Source organism: Microcebus murinus, chromosome 16 (genome assembly GCF_040939455.1).
Source record: "Microcebus murinus isolate Inina chromosome 16, M.murinus_Inina_mat1.0, whole genome shotgun sequence".
Classification (NCBI taxonomy): domain Eukaryota; kingdom Metazoa; phylum Chordata; class Mammalia; order Primates; family Cheirogaleidae; genus Microcebus; species Microcebus murinus.
The window spans coordinates 48285652-48304048 of NC_134119.1; positions in this window are offsets into that span (position 1 = coordinate 48285652).

The window sequence follows — 18397 nt, forward strand, 5'->3', positions numbered from 1 at the left end:
GGCAAGGGGGCAGTGCCAGCAATGGCCCTGGGAGCAGAGGACGGAGGAAGGATGCTGTGCTGAGGGGCTGCTCCACCCAGCCTGAGGGCCTGGCAGCACCTGCCGTGCTTTGAGGGGTGCCAGATCGGTCCCCCAACCTCTGCTGGCCCCCACTCCATGCTTGCTGCGTAGGTTTCTGTCCCACTTCAGGCGGACGCAGTTGCCCAGCAGACCTCAAACCTTGCCCCTTCGGTTCATGTAACTGCAACGTTTCCCTCCCAGCGTTTGATTTTGAAAACTTCCAAACATTTGCAAAAGTTAAAAGAGTTGGCCAGAGACCACCACGTGCCCCTCTAGATCCTGGGGGGGGGGGCTGCTCTCCTGGCTTTGTCACTCCACCCACCCACCCCTCCCTCAGGCCAGCCTTCTCCCTTGGGCTTGTTTCTTCCAATCTCGAAGCCTGCGGCAGTTCTCGGCACATACGCAGGTAGAGTTAACTCTGAGAAGGGCTCTTCTCTCAGCCCATACTGCTAAGAACCTGTGCTGTCCGAGTGGCCCCCGGTGGGTTTTCCCTGGAGACAGGACATCCCGGTGGGCAGAATGCCTGAGTCTGGGTCCCAGCTCCGCCGACCAGCGGCAAGATGCAGCACTGTCCACTGTCCGGAAGCCGCTTCCTCCTCTGGACATAACCAGGCTCCTGCTGGTGGCCCCAGTGGCTGGTGAGAGACGGCACACACAGCTCAGACAGACCTCAGCGCTCAGGACAGTGCTCCATGGGAATGCCCCAATGGTGATTTTTAGAAGTGCAATGGCAAAATCAGCACTTGGCTTCCTCCTGCAACGATCCAATCCAATCCGATGTTAGGGGCCTGCATTCTCAGTCCCAGCTCAGTGAAGATATGCAAGGTGTGGTCACTTCAAGGCCTGGGCAGTGGGAATCTGGTTTTAATGAGAGCACCTCGAGGTGGGAGCAGGTTTTGGTTTCCACAATGGAGCACAGATTTGTGCTCGGAGTTATCCAAATCACGGGGGACCTGCAGACAGCTCGGCTGCCCGTGACCTTGATTGGAAGTGACTTGGGGTTGGAGGAACCAGGCTGAACAAAGGGCTGGGGCCACCACGGTGCAGGGAGCCTTTTCCTGAGGAGCCGGAGGGAAGTTTCTGGAAACCACAGCTAGCTGGTGCAGCCCCCCCCCCCCACCGCCAGTCTGGACGGCTTGGCCCTCTTGGTCTTAGAATGGATGCCTGTGGCCTAACAGGACTTGCGGGGGGCTCCTGCTCAGGCTGCTGGGAGGAAAGTTTGGCTTGGTGCCCCTGGTGACAACTGGAGGAGAACTCAGGCTTGGCTATCCTTTTTGTGGGCAGGGGCTGGTGGGGGATGGGGGAGGCCAGGCAGGGAACAAGCCCCCCTCCCCCCCTACTCCTCCCCCTCCCCCATCGAAGGCAGCTAGGTCGGAAGCTTCCAGGGATTTAGCAGCGACTTGGACTTTGCAGTGGGTCTTCCCCAGCGTCACACGCCCCTCCCCCGCCATGGCAGGATGTACACGCAGGGATTATCTTCACAGCTACCTTGTGCAGCTGGGAGGGAGAATGGGGTGCGCTCGATATGGGGCTGCCCCAAGGACTAGGGGAGGCAACCAGCAAGCGGGGGGCTGTGAGTACAGGGCAGATACACAGGCGTGCACGGGAGCAGGGGCCCGACCTCCCCACAGTCACGTACACTGTCTGTGCATGTCTTTTAGGGGCGAAACTATGTCCCCCCAAGACTCACACAGGGAAGTCCTAACCCCCAGGACCACAGAATGTGACTGTAATTGGTTAAGACGAGGTCATCCTGCCCCCACCCCCAGCGCAACTGCTGTCCCATCACAGGATTTGGACGCAGACACGGCACAATGCCGAGGGAGCCTGGGGTTGTGCTGCCACAGGCCAGGAGCCACCAGAGCTGGAGAGAACCTGGGACACCCCCTTCCCTAGCGTCTCCAGAGAGAGCCCGGCCCTGCGGACACCTTGATTTTGGCCTCCAGGACTGATCTTAAGCTCCCGTGGTTCTAAGGCTTGGCTGTGGGCGCCAGGGCAGCATGGCCATCTGTGGACATAGACACGAGGGCCTCCGGGAGCAGGACTGGCTGCTGGAACAGGTGGGAGGACCTTTCACCATCTGCACTGTTCGAGCCTTTGTCCCAGGTGCAAGTGTTACCTAATTTTTAAAAACTGGAATGAAAAAATTTTAAAGTCACCAAAGCAACACACGGGAAATGGTCAGTGCATCTGGCTCTTAAGAGCAGCCGACAGCGGCTGGGGTGGGCTGAGGCTGCCCGCTGTCAGGGGAGAGGGGAGGGCGGGGAAGGGGTGTGGGTGGCCCGGGCCCAGGTCATCCTCCCAGGCTCAGCTGTACAGGTGAGCCAGGGTGGGCGGGGCAGCCGTGTCCAGGGGCCAGCAGGTGAGGAGCCCCAAGGACACAAAGCTGCCGCCTGACCATCAGTGTACTGAGGGGGTCCCTGGCATCCTGGGGCTGCCCCCTGACCTGCTGGAGGAGGCAGGGAGGGTGGGCTCTGCGCTCAGGCCCACCTGGGTGGGATCTAGCTTGGCCTCCTCTGCTGTGCAACCCTGAGCAGACACTTGGCCACTCTGAGCCTTGATGTCCTCATCTGGTAGAAGAATGAACTGGCACCCAAACCAGCAAAAAGACAGTGGTGGCAACACCTGACTCTGTGCACCCTCAGAGGGCACCCACCAGCTGAGGTGGGGCACGTCCCTGGCGCAGCGCCTGAGACCTGGCGTGTCTGACCCTGGCCCAGGCCTCAGCATCCCTACTCCAACCGGATCAGCACGAAGAATGTGACACCTCCAGCATGATATGGAGATAATGCAGGTCATCTGGGAACCCGTCCTGCTCTGGGAGGGACCCTCCTGCGACTCCCTAGGAAGAGCTAGGCCTGCACACGCCCACCCCACACGCCCACCGATGCACACGCAGCCCCTCCCTCCGCACCCCACCCCCTCACACAAACATGCGCCACCCACACCCGCGCCCACACAACCCCACGGCACACATGCACCTACACACGCCCACACCCCACATACACACATATGCACACCCCCCACACGCTTGCACAGATACACACCTCTACACGAAGACCCCAACCCCACCTTAGCACACACACGCATGAACACACGTGCCCTTCACAGGTACGCACACCTCTCCATACACCGCACACTTATCCAGCCCTACACTCGTCCATACACGCCCACAGCCTGCCCCCCGCAGGCGCACACACCACCCCCACGTCCCTGCGTCCTTTCGTGCCCACAGACGGACATCACGTCCACCCCCACGCACAAGTCTCTGCCCACGGGGTCCCATGCACTCTTGTCATAGACCCTCACGGGCACTCCACCCACTCCATCCTGCCCCCCTCAAACTCCCACGTTGCCAACCTCGTGTGTTTTGCATGTTGCTATCCCCGTGCTCACCGGACCTTCCGAGACCCGGGCGTGCACAGCTACGTGAGCAGTGGATGGGGTTTCAGGGGTCACCGTTCTATGCAAATCCTATCACATTACATGCATTATTCCGCCACTTCTCCCCCATGGGCTCAGGGGGCCCCTCTTGGTCTCTGGGTTCAGCCCCTCCCCTGCTGACTGGCTGCGGTTTCCGGGGGGGCGGGGGTGGCACGTGTTTCCAGCATCTCCCTACTCACGCATTTCCTCAGCCTCCAGGGTTTGGTGACACCAAATAACGCTTCCTTTCCGTCCCCCTAAAAGGAAACTTGCCATTGTTTCCTTAGGAGCCAGTACTTCTGTTCCTATCGAGCGGTTCCGGGGTGTGTGGCGGTGGGCCTGACGGTGCGTGTGCGCGTGCGTGCACACGCGGCTGCTGGTGCTCTCACATCTTTCCAGGTCGCCTTTCCACAGCCCGCCTCGCTCGGCCGCCCCCCAGCGTTGTCCAAGGATGCCTTTCCCCCACTCCTCCCCGTAGACAATATCTCCTTTTAATTGTTTTGCCAGTTAGCAGCGTGAGTAGGGTTTGCTCTCCGGGTGTGAGATGGTCTTTGCTCTGAGTCGGGGGTGCTGGTGGGCAGCGATGCGTTCGCGTTTGCCTCGCACCCACCCTGCACGGCCGCAGCGCGGGTAGATGGACGCTGGGGACAGGACGGGAATGGAGCCCTTCTCCTCCCCCTCCCCTTCTGTGCATCTCTGAACCATCTGCTGCACCCTGCTGGCTGATGAGCCGGTCATCAGAGGACAAGGATGACGTCTGTGCCCCCAGCCCAGGGCCAGCGCCGAGTGGGTGCTGGCGTGTGAATGTGCGGTGGCAGCAGCCATCCTGTGCCACCCGCCCAGAAGACCATTACCTCCTCGCTGCTTATAGCGGTCACCCCATCTATCGTCACCTACAGAGGAACATTTGCTTCCCCAGGGGTACCCCAATGTGGAGGCGGGGCCTGGGAAAACTCTAGAAACGCAATCATCTGAGTCCTGCTGTGCCTTCCTGCTGTGCGATTTCTCATCAGGGCCCTGCAGAGAACGTCTGCTCTGGCATTTGCAGGATGAGTTTGAAAACTGAAGTGCAAGAAAGGTTTTGAAGGAGACAGGCGAGAACTAAACTGTCTCTCCTCTCCTTGTCCCACCCAGCTCTGCTTCTGTAGGCAAGAGAGAGGGGGCCGTCCCACCAACGGTCCTGGGGGAACCCCCTGACAGAGAGTCCTGCTGCTGGGCGCCTCCGCAGCCATGGCCTGGCTCTGGGGTGTCTGCAAAACACCAGGCCTAATCCAGGGACACCTGGCTTTAGTCCACCTGTGATAATAAAGTTCCACAGACTTGGTGGCTTAAAACAACAGAAATTTATTCTCTCACAGTTGTGGAGGCCAGAAGTCCTAAATCAGTATTACTGAGTGGAAAGCAGGAGTTGGCAGGGCCAGACTCCCCAGAGCCTCTGGGGAGGCTCCTGCCTGCCTCTTCCAGTGGCTGGTGGCTGCAGGTGTCCTTGGCTGGTGGCCGTGTCACTCCAATCTCTGCCTCTTCTTCACATGGCCTCGTCTGTGTCTGCGGCAAACCTCCCTCCATGTACACATGATTGCACCTAGGGCCCACCTGGATACTCCAGGCTAACCTCAAAATCCAATCACATTACAAAGACCCTTTCCTGTAAAAGGTAACATTTACAGGTCCCAGGTATTAGCACCTGCTATCTTTGGGAAACATTACTATGGTTTGCATGTTTGTGTCCCTCCAGAATTCCTGCTGAAACCTAATCCCCTGTGCAAGAGTGTTAAGAGGCAAGGCCTTTAGGAGGTGATCAGCACCTTTACTGAGGGCTGGAGGAGGGGCGGGTCCATCCCTTTCTGCTCTTCTGCCACGTGAGGACGCAGCAGGAAGGCACCGAGTTAGCAGACAGCAAGCTCTTTCCAGACACCAAATCTGCCGCCACCAGTTCGTGGACATCCCAGACTCCAGATCCATAAGAAATAAATTTCTGTTATTTACAAGTTATCTAGTCTATTTTGTTATAGAAGCCCAAAAGGACGAAGACAGATACCATTCAGCCCTAAGTGGTGTGGGCCCAGGGTCCCTCCATGCCATTGGGCGCATCAGCCAGTTACTCTTTTGGCCTGGGAGAAGCTACCCTAGCGCTGCAGAAAGTGGGATTTCGAGCCACAGAACTGCAGTGTTAGCTCACCTGGGAGTCAGCCTGGGAGATTAGTTCAAAGGGAGGGTCCCAAACAATGGCTCAGTATAGAAACCTCCTAACAGGGGTCATCTTGCTGCTGTGTACACACCTCTCCTTGCATTGCCATGCAAGGTCACTCAGTGCATCCTTTTCTGATCCTGCTGTGTGCTTTGCTTGAACTTGTAACGATGTGCAGAAACAGGTGCTGAGAAGCCGGTAAGAGACTCCAGTTGCACAAGAGGTCGTCTTGCTTAAGGAAGTGTTTGAGAGCTGGCTGGGGGCAAGGTTGGCTCCAGGCTGCTGCCCACCCTTCAGGCTGAACCAGCCTAGAGCCAGGCTGACCACTGTGAGGACAAGAAGGAGAGTGGGACCACCATGACAGGGACCTAGAGAGCACCTCGGGGAGAGCTGTGTGCTGAGTGATGCAGCCCCTTCCTCTGACAAGACCCATCCTCAGCGTCTTGCAGAAGCCACATAAGGCGGCACGGTTGGATTTCTCATTCAGCAGAGGGAGCTCAGGGGATGGGAAGGGGGTGCACCAAGTCTCCTCAAACCCCGAACTTCAGTCTAGTCTCCCTGCAGCCCAGGGGCCTGGTCTGAGCCCTGTGAGGTATTGGTGGGTGGCGGGGGCAACCACATCTCCCACACCTTGGCTTCTGTTGCCCTTCCTCTGCATGCCCACTCCTGGGGCGAGCCAACCTGGGGCTGGCCAGAGCACCCCTTGGGGATGACTTATGCACTGGCAGGGACAGGCAGGGAGGGGGACACTTGGTGCGGGAGATGGCCAGATGGCTAAGCACCCACCAAATCTGACACACTCATCACCACAGCCACAGAAGACCTCAAACCTGTGCCACCACAGAGGGCTGGGCCAGGGCAGCTTTTCTGAGTGCTCCACACCTGAGAAGGAGCAGGTGGGAGGGGAGCCTCACTGCCTGCACCCAGTCCTGCCTGCCCCTATGCTGTTGCCTCTAGGTATAGCCCCTTTATAGACAGCCCTGCCACGCCACGCCCAGAGACCTGCGCCGCCCACCCGTGCTGCCCAATCCCCTTGGGGGGCAAATCTTCCTCGCAGCCAGGTCTCTAACTGGCTTCAGTGCGTCCTGTGCCTACGACTCTTAGTCACTGATGAAGTTTCACTGTGCATCACTGGCCTATTCTCAGTACCCAGAAGGGGTAACTCGGCCGGGTTGGGGTGGGAGTGGCAATCAGTTGTCCTGTGTTGTGATGAAGGCAAATAGCGGACAAAATTTGCAAGTTGGGGTCCAGTTCTCCTCCTGCAGTGCCCCCAGTGCATGCACAGATGGGGATGGGGACAGAGGTGAGCTTTGGAGTAACTCTGGAATAAATTTGCCCACAAACATTTAGCGTCCAAACCACCTTAATGTTACATTCTTGGGACCAGGGGAGAACGTGCTAAAACAAAACAGCTTCTTGGACCTGAATTGTCCAGGCCAACTGTCCATCAGTGAGCCAGACTTTGCTGGAATTCCTTTGCTTCTTTGGCACAGCAGAAGAATTCACTTAAGACCAATTTATCCTAAAGGCTTAACCCACTGTGCTCCTAGAGAAACGTCCTGTCCCAAGGGCGCCACCTTCAGGAAGTTTTTGGAACTGACTTCAAATAAGTTGGTACCCCCTCCAGACCGAGATGTGGAAACATGCACTTTCCCACCTAAAACTCCCCTGCACCCCCATGTATCTTAAAGTCTCTGATATGGTTTTAGGCCTACCATGATCAGGACTGAAGTGATGTTTAAAAATGCCTCTTCCCCATTCCCCAAAATGTTTATTAGAGACTTTCTTTCTCCAGGGGAATTCTACACGTACAGCTTGTCTCCCTGGAACGTGGAACCTAAATGGACAACACCAGCTCAGGGAGCAGGGTAGGGGGTGGAGGGGCGGGCAGCACTGCCGTCTGTGCACCCCTGCAGCTCACACAGCCTGCCTGGCTGATCTGCTGTCACTCTCACCAGGGCGGGGCCTGTGTTAGCCTCACTCTGTGGACCATGAACTCAGGCCTGGAGAAATGCAGTCACTTCATTTATAAACCCAGTCATTTGCTCAACAGCTACTTATGTAATCAGTCAGCAGGCAAGGCCCTGTTCTAGACTGGGAGACAGCCCAGAAGGAGCCCGGCACTGTCCTTGCTCACACGGGAAGACATGGGGCAGGTCCACTCCTCGCAGTCCTGTCACACACTGGTGGTGCAGGAGTGCAGGGAGCTGGAGGGCACAGGGCCTCAGGTCTGCCTCTGGCTCATGCTCTGTTTTTCTACACGGCAGGGAAGGAGGGGCTCCTCCCCAAGGAGCTAAAGCAGCCATTTAGAGTCCATCAAGGTCTGCATCCAGGTCCAGCAGCCACGAGTATCCAGCATCGGGGCTGGACTTACCCTCCCTTTGCCGATTCTTGGCCTGCAATTAGTGCAAGGTGCCAGCAGGGGTAGTGTCCAGCCTGGCTGTCTCATGGGGGCATCTAAGGTGGAAATTAGCCCATGTTTGCATCTAATCTTTCTCTTAAAACAAGAAACCAATGTCAAGGTTAGAGGGCAAACCTAATTAGCTAGGAGCCATTTGCTGGGTCCCGGGAGCACCAGCTTCCTAAACTGCACTCTTCCCCATCAGGCGCGGGGGAGCATGGCTTAATGGGACGTCAGTGGGGGCGGCAGGGGCGGCCAAGGCTCAGAATAAGCAAAGAGGAGTGCAGGGGGCGCTGAGATTTTAGTCCAGAGGGTCCCTCTACAGGAGGGGAAAACCGGTCTGTGAGGCGCAGGGGGTGACTGCCGGTGCCCTTTGCTCCCCAGCGAGTTCATATAGGGCAGCTGAAGCCTTGACTGATTAAACTTGAATGTGATTCCAAGGTGGGGAATGTGAGCAGACCCAGACCCCCAACCGCAGCATCGTTCCTGGAGGGAAGTTCCTCCTGTCTCCACTCTGCGCAGAGGCGCGACTGCCACGGGAGGTGGCTTCTTCAGCGACCTCTTTCTGCTTCCCAGTCACTTAGCGCCGGCTGGCCCTGCCCATCAGCACCCCTGCGCCTGGAGGTCCCCGAGCAGCCCCTGCGCACGCGGAGCCCTGATGCTAGAGACAGAGATGCCCTAAGTCTACCCACAGCCAACTCTGCTCTCCAATGCCCGCGGGGCTCTGACGCCAGGCTGCGTTCGTTTGGAAGGCCCATAGCCTCTGTGGGCCTCAGTTTTCTCAACGGAAAAATAACCGTACAAGGACCGCCCTTGTGAGGAGCCAAGACGAAGGCCGGCGCCAGTTCCCTCCCCCAACCCCCCCCCAACACACACACTGGGCCTGCGCTCCTCCTCCCCAGCCCACCCAGCCCACCCGCCTCACCGCGCCGCCCTGGGGCGACCAACACGAGAGAGGCCCCTTCCGCATCCCAAAGACAGAGCAAGAGGATGGGGCCGACCGACCCCCACGAAAGTGCCCGGGACCCAGTGCCAATGCGGGCGATTGCTTGGCGACCCTGGCTCCTTCCCGTGCCTTCTCTTGGCCAGGCTGATGCGAAATGATTGAAGCCAAAAGCCTTCCCCAGAAAGCAGACCCCACCTGAGAGAAGGATGGGAGGCAGTCAGCTCCATCTACCGGCGCGGGCCCTCCCGTCCCGTCCCGTGCAGACCCCGGGCACCGCCACCCCGTCACAATGCGGAGGGAGAGCAGCCTAGAAAGGAACGATTCGCTCAGATTCGGCACAGTCGAGGCCGAGCTGGGGGCCCTGGCAGCTGTAAACCCGGCCTCCGGCTCGCGGTGGGATGGGCACCTGCGGGGGAAGGGTAGGGGTCCTGAGGGCCATGAGTGCAGCGGCGCCTGTGCTGGCCCTTTCCTCGCTGGGGCTTCGTTTAACAACCACAGGAGGGACCCCTGCGCAGAGCAGGGCTAAACACGGTGGGAAAGAGGAAAAAATAAACCAGAAACTCAAGCCCTGGTCGCTCTGGGCTCCCACTCTCCCACCGGCGGGTAACTGTTGCCTGGACCGTGCACAGCTGTGCCATGGAGCTAACTGCGTTTTGTTAAATTCCTACAAATTCTCCCGCTCCTTGCCCCTTGCCCTTGCCCCTTGCCTCTCTGGAATCTCAAAGACCTCTCACTTCCCAGACGGACATTTGCTCACGTGCTCTGGGGTTTCTAGAGCCCCAGCGACAGGACCCTGACGGGACTCTAACCTGGGTCTGTGCACAAAGCTGGTCCAGGGAGTGGGACTTGGGCAGCAGCCCCTGCCCACCAGGGCCCAGAGCCTCCAGCTTCCTGGTGACCCCTGTTGGGTGCCCCCACCCTGGGCCGCCCGTGTGGAGCTCAGCTTTGCTTGAAATCCTCTGCTGGGTCTAGTACAGTGGGGGGGGGCTCTCACACTCATTCACTCCTTTCCCAGAGGTCCTGGGAGGTCGTGGCGCTCACTCGGGGCCATGAGCTGGAGCTGGCAGAGGCAGGATCTACCCCTGGGGCGGGGCAGGCTCTAAAGCCATCCCAACAGCCCCAGGGCCAGCTGTGCTGTTCATCCCCCTTAAACTTAATCGCCATTCCTTGGGGGAAGGATGGAGGCTGAGGCTGAGAGGACTGGCCGCCCCAAGCCCACTGTGCACCAAAGTGGGAGGGGTCAGAGTAGATGAGTCAGACCCCAGCCAGGCGCCAGCCCTGCCTGGGCACTGCCTGGGTGCTCACTCTACTCCCTGCCTGTGTGCCAGCCAGAGAGGCAGCACCACAACCTCCCCTCACCTTCCCCCACTTTACAGAGGAGGAAATGCAGGGAACAGCTTCACAGAAGAGGCCCGGATGGGGCCAGGGGCGCAGAGGCAGGAGGATTATCTGCACTCTGCATGACTTAGATTCTCTCAATTTAGCTGGGGAGGCCTGCTTGGACTCAGACCTTGGGCACAAATTCTGCATGGAATCACCTGCAGCGGGTGAGCTTGAGCAAATCCCATAGATGCTCTCCCAGGTACCCCTGCAAAGCTCTGCCACCCCCAACCCCCCACGAGAAGCCTGCATTTTCACACACTGAGGTAGCACTCCCCTGGAGAGTGGAGTGGGGGGACCTGGTCTTCCCCCCTTAGCACCATTGTCCCTCCAGGTTGTTCTCTGGGCTGCACCTGCAGCAGAGATGGGTCCTATACTTCCCCCCACTTCCCCCACCTCCTCATGACCGCCAGACAGGGCCTGAACAGCATGTTCTTCTCAAGCTTGCTCAGCCTCGAATTCCACCACTCTTTGGGCAAATCCTGGTCCCAGCTGGGGTTCAGTTTCCCCACTATTAAGCTGTCCCTTGGATGGGGAGGTATGTTCACCCCACTGGAGGTGCCCCCTCCACTGCCACTGTGTGCAGGCTGTTTTGCTGAGCAACCTGAGCCTCAGTTTCCTCATCTGGAGAATGGGTACAATAATGGTCCCTACCTCTCAAGGCTGCTGTCCTCCCTGCCAACCTCAGGGAGGGTGTGGTTAACCACAGGCAGTGCATGGCCAGGCCCAAGCACAGTGTCTGCCTCGCTGGCAGCTCTAAATCCCTCCAGCCAGTGGGGAGTGGAAGGATGTCCAGCCTCAGGAGGGCCTGGGCTTGGCCAGAAGGCCCTTCAGTGACTGAATTCCCCTTCCTGGCCTCAACTCACCGCCTGACACCAGCTGCCCACAGGGTCTGCTCCTTCCCCACTGCCGGGCTGCTCCTGGGCCTAACCACAAGCCCTACTCCTGCACTGCTCCTCCAACCTCCAATCTAGCTGCTGCCTTCAAGCAGGCGCAGAAGTGCTCGCATGGCCACTCCCCACCCGAGCACCAGTGAGGACAGCTCTCTCTCTTCACTCAGACCCAACTTAAATGTTTGCTTTTCCCAGGCCTCTCCCTGGACTCAGCGCCCCAGTGTGCACACGTTCATGTGCTTGGCAGCCACCCAGTAGTTCCTTCACTGCCGGCCTGGGAGGAGCACCTGCCGCACAGAGAAGACCCTCAGTTGCCATTTCCCGCCCGAGGGCTGAATCGAGTCCGGGCTGCACATTTTAACCTCACAAGCCGTGCCGGGCCAGTCTTGACCCGGCTGTGCCCAAAACCCCAAGGGGAAAGATGGGGTTGGGGGTGCTGGCCCTATCCTAGCCCCCTGTCGGTAGGGAGAAGATGTCGGGAACCCTGGGGACGCTGCGTGGAGGGACGGCGAGAGGGGACCCGCCCCTGGTGCGCAGCCTGGCCCGCCTCCTCCGGGCAGCCTGCATCGCCGCCGGTCTTAGCCCTACTGGGCCGCGCGACCTGAGCCCGAGTTGCGTCCGATTAAAGCCGCTCCGCGCTGGCCGCGTGGGCGAGCGAACCAGGGAGTCCGCGGCTGAGAAGCTGCGAAGGCGTCTCGGGTCCTCCTGCGGCTGCGGGCGCCTCCGCGAGGAACCCAGAGAGCCCAGGCGCATCGTGGCCCCCCCAGTTATTGCCCAGGCGGCCCTGTCAGGCCCCTTTTATGGAGGAAGACTGAGGCGTGGTGGGTGCGTGGGCCCCACGGTTACCCGGGAACAGCGGCGCCTACGGCAGGCGCCATCCAGAGCCAACTGGTAAGAACGACACTCCCCGCAGCTCTTGCAGGGTGGCGTCGCGTCCTCACGGCTTGACTGCGTAAACTCGCCCTCCCAAGGCGCGGCGGCAGCAGTGGAGGAGGGCGGGCGGCGAGAAACAAGCGGCCCGCGGGGCACTCGGCGTCGGAAGCAAGTCTGAGCGGGACCCCCGCTGGTCCCCCGCGCCACTGGAAGGTCCAAGGGGCGGGCAAGGAGGGTGGTTGGTTTCCTCCGCGTGGGACCTTCGGGTCTTCCGCCCGCCCCCGTAGCTCCAGCCCCTCCCCCACCCCCACCCCCCTGCCGCAGGGTCTGCGCCTGTTGGGCAGGGTAAAGCGCTTCCTTTCCTGGTTGTCTGCGTTTCTTTTATTGGTTTCTCTAGGCTTTGATTTGCTCTCTCCGGGAGAGGACGCCTATGGCCGCACTCCCGCCCGCGACGCAGCCACCGCTAGCCGACTCGCCGCACTCCCGCCGAGCGCCCTCCTCCTGCGAGCGCCCTCCTCCTGCGCGGGGCCGCGTCCCTGCTCCCGAAAAGCCTCCTTCCAATCCTTTCCACAGAGCCTTAGGGAGTGGAGCCCCAGCAACCTGCAGGCGGGACGCACCCCCAGGCACTTGTGCACGGCCAGCAGGACGGCGTGTGCTTCAGGCACGTGCGCGGTGGAAAGTTCCTGAGGACACAGCGCCGGTGCTGAGGCCGCGTGCCCGGGACAGGAATTAGGGCCTGTTGGCCCCAAGACCCTACCCCGCCCCGCCCCACCGTCCAGTCCAAAGCGGGAAGGGTAGGCGCCCCGACGGGCGTGGAGACTCCGGGGGCCCGGGGTGCGCGCAGCTAGTTTGAAAGGGTTAGAAAGAGGCCACGCGGGAAAACCACGCGAGCCCGCGCGGGCTCTCTGGGGTGGCCCCCCGCTCCCCTCCGCCGCCCCCTTGCCTGGTCCGCCCCTGCTGCTCTTGCGGGCGGAGGCGACTGGTCTCGAGGTTCCCGTGGGCCCGGCGGGCCCCACTACCATCCCGCCCTCGGGCCGGCTCCCGAGGACGAGGTGCCCCAGTGACACGCCCGCCGCCCAGCGCCCAGGCCCGCAGCCCAGCCCCAGCGGTCGCGGGGTCGGGAAACTCAGTCTCCGACGCCTGTGGGTTTCTGAGCCTTCCTGGGATAGAAACGCGTCCCTTGTCCCAAGGATGCGCGCTCCTCTGGCGCCTCGGGCCGTTCCTGGAGTGCGGTCCTGCGGTCTCGGCTCCCTCCCGCCGCCCGGCCCGCCCTCCTCGCCGCTGCCCCTGCCAGGGAGTCTCGTTTCCCAGACGGAGAAGCTGAGACGTGGCGGGCGGAGGGCAGGGGGGCCGTGGGGCTGGGTCACAGGGCCCCTCTCTCTCCTGTCCCCCCTGGACCGCAGGCAGTAACGCCGTTCTAAAAATGGGCCCCTTCTGACCCAGGCGGCCTGGGCCAGACCCCGGTGTGGCAAAGACGCCCGAGGGCCGGGTTGTGGGGAGCCCGGCTCGCACAGCCGTCCTGGCATCGGGCTTGGGAGCAAGTAGATGGGCTGTGCCACCCGCGGACGCCGCGACCCCGCGCAGCCTGTGCTCTCCATTGGTCAGGGCGCCAGGCCAGGGCTGGCGGGCATCGTCCCTGTCGTGCGGCCAGTGCATTTTCAGCAAGAACCAAGTCCCGCTAACTCCTCTCTGCCGGCTCTTGCCCTGGGCGGCGGCTGTTCCTCAGCGCTCGAGAGGGCCTGCTTCTCCCGCGGTTTGCGATTCCCTAACCGAGGCCACCGCAGTGGTGCCGGGACAGGGAGAGCTGGGCGCACCTGGGCTGCGATTTTCATGCGCCCAGACTCTGGCCGCGGCCTGTGCCCCTGCCCGGGCCCCAGTGTCGTCATCTTACCTCCAGCTCAGGCCCTGCGCTCCTGCCGCTGGGCGTTGCGTTTCTCTGCCTCTGGCCTCTTCCTGGGCCGGCGGGCCGGCTGCACACCCGGAGCCTCCCAGAGGCGCTTCGCTGGGGCGGATTATCTTCCCTCCATCCCCCAGGCCCGGCGGGGTCCCAAAGCCCGGAGGCGCTGGAACTCCACGCTCCCTCCCCCCACACCGCTGCTTTTGCTTGTTTAACCTTCTCCCCGGGAGGTGACCCTGCGCCCTGCCAAGCGCAGCCATCAAGGTCAAGCAGGGGTGGGGGGGCACCTCAGGGGTCATCCAGCGGTAGGGGTCCCCCAAGCGGCAAAGACCCTCCTCCCATCCCCCAGCCCGGAGCCTTAGGCAGGCATCCCAGGCCTGGTTTCCAGAGGCCCTGTGCAACCTTCAGCAGTTATCTTAGCCTTTCTGGGCTTTGACTTCTGGGGACTGAGCCCTGCCTCCCCTGGGCCTGTTTCAGGACTTTCTTCCCTCCCTGCACTCGGTGCTCAGTCCTGGGCCCCTGAGCAAGACAGGGCCACCTGCCCACAGGTGGTGGGTCACAGAGAGTCCCCTGCAAATCAGCACCACCCCAGTCCTGCAGTCCCCCAGGTGGCCTGTGGGCTCCTCTCTCTGACTGCACTGGGAACTCTAGGGGCATTGACCCGGCTGATTGTGCAGTGTCACCCTTGTCACTCTGAGAAGGGCTGGAAGGGGCAGGAGGGGTGGGAGGGGGACCTAGATGGAGCCTGGAGCTGGGTCTGCCAAGGGCCCAGCCTTGGTGCCCCATCCTTGGTGTGTTTCTCAGGCACTAGGACTTTTGCCTTTTGAATAGTGGCAGTGGGGGCTTGTTAATGTGACCTCCTGATATGGGGCCTAGAAAGGGCTGGGACATAGGACAAGTGGCTCCCAGGGGCTATGTATACCTCATGTGGATTTGCCCTTTCTAGACCCTGAATGTGTCCTCGAGGTAGTGATGATGTCCCCCCATCTGGAAGACAAGGGAAAGGAGTCCCAGAGCTAGTTAAGGTGCCCAAGTCACACAGCTCATGGCCAGGACAATGGTCCATACCAGGCAGAGATAGGGGACTGTGGTGGACTCTGAAATGTGGGGCTCAGCGGCCAGTCAGATGCACGGTGGCCCAGAGACCCAGGCCAGCCTCCTCTACCAAGCTCAGGGGACAAGCCTGCCCCAGGCTGAAGAAACCTCCTGAGGCCCCACTCTACCCCGAGCCCTCGCTGGCTCCTGCCCCAGGAGACACTGCTCTGTTCTGGAGGTCATATTGCCGGGAGGGACCCAAGCTCTGTGGGGGAGACTTGGGCAAGGCGCTGGCCCGCTGTGCCTCCCTCACCCACCTGTACAGGGGTTGGTGGGCAGGGCTGGGGGTTCCCCTCTCACCTAGGTCGGGGCCAGCAGGTGGAGCCACAAGGGGAATCAGCCCCAGAGGTTGTTCCCAAGCCCCAGCCCCAGGAAGGGTTGCCAGGTGGGCCTTGCAGGGCCCCACCCCCCGCCCATGCAGGACAAGCACGTAGATGCCGAAAAGGCCTCTGGGCTCTCGGGATTCCAGGAGGCACGTGAGGGGGTGAGGGCCTTCCCAGCTCAGCAGCCAGTCACCCCATTGCCCCCAAACAAGGTGAGTCCCCACTGGCCACCAAACCTGGCCCAGGACCCAACCTCCTGGGGTCACAGGAGGTAGGTGGGGCAGGAGGCCCTGGTCATGGGCTGGGAGCCTGGGCCCTGGCCCCAACTGGGGCACTTAGCCCTGTGCCCCATCAGCTGTGCCACTGGCGTGTTCTGGGGATGGGGGTCCTGGGGACCTTTGGGGTGTGGTGGTGCCCAGGATAAGCCGTCTTTGCCCACTGCACACCAGGAGGCTGAGCCGGCGGGGAGTGCCAGGAAGAGGCGCTGTTGAGAGACGTTTCTGCTTCTCTGTGACTGCATTCTTTCAACACCCTGGTGCAGTAATAGGCCTTCACTGAAGAGGAAATGGAGGCCCAGAGAGGTTAGAGAACTCATTAAGGCCGCACAGCAGCAGGAAGACATGGATGTGAATCCAGGACAGGGACTGTGCTCTTCCACCCAGCCCCCGCACACACAGGTGCGTGCACCTGCGCACACTCACCCACCCGCCCCAGAAGGTGCGAACGCAAATCCCTTTCCTGCAAGCACTGCTCGATTTCTCTTCAAGAGCTCCTGCTTTATGCAAGAGTCCGCTCAGCCCTGAAGTTCAGCTGCCCTAAATGGAAATAAGTCCAGGAAAAACAAGCCACCACAGCCCCAGGTTCAGCTCACTGGAAACGCGCCTCACAAGCTTTGGGTTAGCCAAGGAGCGACGGGGCCAGTGCGGACACAACACGGTTCTCCCAGGCGTCTCCGCCTTGGAAGATGTCTCTAGAACCGCTGGGTCCTTCGCGAGCTCACTTCCCATGCTGGATAGAAGCAGATGTTGTTACCAGGGAAACCTGGAGGAGTTTTTTCCCTAGGGAGAAAGTTTTTTCCAAATGAACACTTTTTGGGATAGTTCACCCAGAAGTATAGGGTAGGTTTTGGAATCTCAAGAGGTGATTTCTTTCCTTTCCTTCCTTTCCTTCTTTTCCTTCCTTCCTTCTTTCCTTCTTTCTTCCTTGTCAAGTGCAGCAGTGACAAGGAGCGGGGACAGTGGTCATTTCTAGGCAGCTCTATTGTCTCTGCAAAAACCCAGGCGTACTTCTTCCCTCCCTCCCTCCCTCCCTCCCTTTCCTCCTTTCTGCCTTCCTTCTACCTTCCTTCCCTTTCTTCCTTCTTCCTCCTCTCTTCCTTCTGAAAGAATCTTTATCATGTGTTTGCCACTTGCCACCCATCGGGCTAGTTTCTGGAACAGGGCAGTGAGTGGGCAGCCGGGGCCCTTCCCAGGGGGGACCCATGGCCACTGTGTCACTTGCTCACTGCAGCTGGCCTAGGAGGCTGTCTCACTATTTGCGTTTTGGAAAGGCAGACGCTGAGTCCCAGAGAGGAGAAGGGGTTTGCTGAGGAGGCCGAGCAAATGGGCCCCTCCCATCAGGGCCTCCCCCAAGCTCCTCTCCCACCCACAGGGCCCTGCAGGCCCACAGCCAGCGAGCTGGAGCTGGTGCACACCCCCCTGCCTTGCGCAGGCCATCCTCTTCCTGCCACGCCGTGCCTTCCTCTCCACCCTCGGTAGCCCACTCGTGGTTAATCTCTCTCGTAAACATCATAGAGAGCTTGCACATTCCGTGTGGAGACTCTCTGGCCTCCTTGGGCAAAATCAGCCTCCCCTGCTCTGTCCCAACCTGGTCTTTGGCACAAGTCCCCGATTATGGGTCCCTGGCTCCCGCTCACCTGGTGCCAGCCGACCTGGTTCTATGCTGGCGCAGCCCCAGAGCTCAGAGCTGGGCACGCACAGCTGTTCCAGCTGTGGACTGACACAGTGGGTTAAAGCATGTCATCCTGACAGGGCCGGATGGGTAAGGAATGACGGGAAGAGGAGACGTCTCTGGTGCATAATGGAAGAGCAGGGTGAGCAGAGTCGGGGGATATTTAGGGGTCTCAGGAGAAGATACTGCTGGGAGGGAGTCAGGGCCCACCTGGGCGGGAAGGAAGGAACCAGGGCAGGAGGGGCCAAAGAAAGAGTTTAACCAGAAGAGCAAAATTCCTCCCCATCCACATCATCCCCAGCCTGTGGTTCTAATTAGGCTCTGGCACTTTGCAGCACCCCTTAGGAGCTACAAGCACTTTGGTTTACATCTGCTGATCGAACATGGGAGAAAACCCAGAAAAAATAACATGCGTGTCGTCGTTGGAGCACGTTTTTGGCTCTAGATTTGAGATTAGCATAATACTTGTCTAAAGCTAGCAACAGTAAATTTTTCCTGTCTGGAAACGTGTTAATGATATTTAGGAGAAAGTATCTTTGGATGGAGATAAAGTTTGCTCACAGGGCTTTTATTGTCATGTGTGTTCTTGGAGGAGCCAGAGGGAGACATCTGGGTAATGTTTGTCATCATTTCTTTGAAATATTTTAAAAATATGTGCCACCCCATCCCCAGAGCCGTTGAATTATGAGGATCATGTGGAGCCAATGCCCGAGTCTGTTGGCATCTGTCTCTGGGCTCGGCTCCCTGATTTCCGACAGGTGGGAAATTGCTCAGCCCATTTTACAGTCATGAAGACTGAACCTCTGTGGAGACTGGTGGACCCAGGACTGTGAAGTCCTCGGGGGGCTCAGTAGCAGGAGCCGGCCCCTGCTCCCTCTTCAGTTTACTTTCTGAAACAGGCTTGACCATGTCCCGCCCCCACTGGAAGGGGCCCAGCTCTCGGGCAGGTGTCCAGGGCTGGCTGAGCT